Source organism: Gorilla gorilla, chromosome 7 (assembly GCF_029281585.2).
Source record: "Gorilla gorilla gorilla isolate KB3781 chromosome 7, NHGRI_mGorGor1-v2.1_pri, whole genome shotgun sequence".
NCBI lineage: Eukaryota > Metazoa > Chordata > Mammalia > Primates > Hominidae > Gorilla > Gorilla gorilla.
Genome location: NC_073231.2, coordinates 57,252,847 through 57,256,383, shown reverse-complemented (window position 1 = coordinate 57,256,383; position 3,537 = coordinate 57,252,847). Strand labels below are relative to the sequence as shown.

Genomic DNA, 3,537 nt, shown 5'->3' with positions numbered 1-3,537 from the left:
TTGAATGCAAAAAAAATTCATACATTATTTGCTATCATTGCCTTCTGCACACTGTCTCATCAAAGCCACAGGATTGAGAGGCACATCTCACTAAGTTAAAAAATATCCATTGGCCGGGAGCAGTGGCTCACCCCTGTAATCACAACACTCTGAGAGGTCGAGGCGGGCAGATCACCTGAGGTTGGGAGTTCGAGACCACCCTGACCAGCATGGAGAAACCCTGTCTCTACTAAAAATACAAAATTAGCCAGGCATGGTGGGGCATGCCTGTAATCCCAGCTATTTGGAAGGCTGAGGCAGGAGAATCGCTTGAACCTGGGAGGCGGAGGCTGCAGTGAGCTGAGATTGCACCATTGCACTCTAGCCTGAACAACAAGAGCGAAACTCTATCTCAAAAAAAAAAAAAATACATGTATATATGTATATATATACACACACATATATATATATCCATTATGCACTACCAAGTCTCTGCACGCGCTCTCTCCTTTTCTCACTCATACTAACCTTTCATACCTCCGCACCACCATCAGTCCCACACAAGGTTTCAAAAGTTGTAACAGCCTTCTGGTTCCATATCACAGCCTTGCATTCATAGCGTTGATACTACTCCATGAAATAAAGAATACTAGATAAAAATGGGCCTGTGATGCGTGATGAGGAATTCTTTTTTTTTTTTTTTTTTTAGACAGGGTCTGACTGCGTCACCCAGGCTGGAGTGCAGTAGCACAGTCTCGGCTCGCTGCAACCTCTGTTCCCCTGGGTTCAAGCGATTCTCCTGCCTCAGCCTTCTGAGTAGCTGGGATTACAGGCGCCTGCCACCACGCCCGGGTAATTTTTGTATTTTTAGTAGAGAGGGGGTTTCACCATGTTAGCCAGGATGGTCTCGATTTCCTGACCTTGTGATCCGCCCGCCTTGGCCTCCCAAAGTGCTGGGATTACAGGCGTGAGCCACCGCGTCCAGCCAATGATGAATTCTTAAATGAGAAAGCATGTAGACAGAAGTATTCCTATGGCAGAATATTTACAGCACTACTTTCAATGAAGTGCTTCTTCCATAAACATTTGAAATGAGATGAACTGCAGAGATTAAATGAAGGCTATTGTGCTTTTGTATATGAGAGAAGAAAAGTGTTAAGAAACAAAAGAACTAAATGCTGTGACACCATGATCTCCCAAAAGGAGATTTTCTTAAGGAAAAAAATCCATATGGTGGGGTTCAAATTAAAACAAGGAGTAAAGAATGTAGTTCTAATCAATGGTTTCCATTTTGAACATGCAAAGAATTCACTTGACAAGTCCAGGGATAAAATATTACAGAAGCCTTTTGATATCAATTGTAGTGTGTTGGTTTACCAATCAGGCAAACAGCAGTTCACTTTCAACCACAATATTTCAATCCTTTACGTAACAAAACGTAAAATTCCTTTAGCTCTTCTTTTTCCTAAAGAAAAATGTCAAAAATGCTACTGAATATACTACACACTGAACAAACCAATTTTGAAAATTCTTAGTACATATGTATTTTACAATGTACTTACCATGAGTTTAGAAAAATTTGAATTCCCACCATTCTATACCAAGCAACCACAACCCCACCATCTACATTCCCCAGCCAGAAGACTTAGAATCCATGCTTGAGCCAAAGCCTTCATTAAAACCACTGCCCCACCCTGCTTTTGATGCTGATCCCCAACCAATTGCTGCCCCAGAATTAGAACCACTATGAGTTATTTCCAGAATCGAAGGCCTGGTTTGGCTCCCTCTGCATGTTGCCTTGGCTTTGGTTATTACGCAATGGGCCTGACTGGCTCTGCTGGCTGGCTAACACGCCCATGATACCCCAACTGCTCTGTAGCACTGCCTGGGCTGCAGCCATCATGGCTGGATTAATGCTGAACTCACCAAAGTTTATCCCACCACCCATAATACTACCTTGGTTGTTTCCCAAACCAGCTCCATCCTCTCTACTATTACCAAATCCACCCTGATTCCCAAAGCCACCTGGATTACCACCAAATCTTCCACTTCTTTCTATTGCTATTGTCCTTAGGTTGGCATTGGGTATTTGAACACTGATTCCTTTAATGATCAAGTCCTCTCCACAAAGAGATTGTGTAACCCACATATGTTTATTGCAGCACATTCACAATAGCAAAGACTTCGAACCAACCTAAATGTCCATCAATGATAGACTGGATTAAGAAAATGTGGCACATATACACCATGGAATACTATGCAGCCATAAAAAAGAATGAGTTCATGTCCTTTGCAGAGACATGGATGAAGCTAGAAACCATCATTCTGAGCAAACTATCGCAAGGACAGAAAACCGAACACCGGATGTTCTCACTCAGAGGTGGGAATTGAACAATGAGAACACTTGGACACAGGGAGGAGAGCATCACACACCCAGGCCTGTCAGGTGGTGCGGGGCTGGGGGAGCGGTAGCATTAGGAGAAATACGTAATGTAAATGATGAGCTGATGGGTGCAGCAAAACAACATGGCACATGTATACCTGTGTAATAAACCTGCATGTTGTGCACATGTACCCTAGAACTTAAAGTATAATAAAAATTAAAAAATGAGAGAGATTGAGCAACCTGATCATCTGCAAATGTAACAAAGGCAAAGGCCCTGAACGGCTTGGGGATGAAGACATCCACCACTTCCCCGTACTGACAGAACTGCGACAGCTCATCCACAGTTATGTTCTCTGTACTGCCCCAAAAACACTTTTCTGCTTCTCAGTGTTCATCTGGGCTTTGCTTAGAATTAGCAAGTTTACAGTCACACCATTGTCCATCTATCATATGTCAATGTGACATTACTTTCACCTGTGTTTCATATTCTATAAAATGAATAAAGCCAAACCCCTCTGAATGACCAGTCTTAATATCTTTCTTGACCTGCACTGTAAGAACTTCTCCAAAAGTACTAAAATATTCTTTCAGATCCTGTTCAGTTGTTTTCCACGGGAGACCCAAAACTTTTCACTTTCACTGCTGATGAAGCATCTGTCTCATCCATTTTGCTTTTGTTGTCTTTGGGATAGTTGAAAACATACACCAGATTTCCCCAGCCAGCATCGGGGGCATGTAGAATTCCTTCTACCAGCCGGAAACCTCTCATACATTGAGACACTGGATTCCTGTAGCAAAGCCCATGTGCCCCTGGGCTGTAACTGTGGACAGCAGCACCGTCCCTTCGTCTTCTGAAGGTATTTAAATGGGCTCACTGTTCTCATTTTCAGTTACCCGAATATATTCAGACATCTTTTACTTTTCTGCTAGGCTGCTGCTGGGAATCCCAACAGGGACACTGAGGGAGCAACAGATCCAAGCACAGCCCAACAACCACTTCACTCCCACAAAATGCTAGGGGCTTTTTATCAACTCTATAAAGACAACATCAATTCCTCAAGCAGTCTATTCATATCTGAAAATATGGCATTCCAATCAAAGCCTTGGTAAAATAACCAGTGTCTTCAGTGTCCTGTTACAAAAGAAAACATATTCTTATTGAACTTACACAA

At 42.6% G+C, this 3,537-nt stretch overlaps 1 pseudogene; it reads right to left on the bottom strand.

The window, feature by feature from the left end:
- Positions 1-1,475: 1,475 nt before the first annotated feature.
- Positions 1,476-3,277, bottom strand: LOC101148921 (TAR DNA-binding protein 43-like; annotated as a pseudogene).
- Positions 3,278-3,537: the final 260 nt, after the last annotated feature.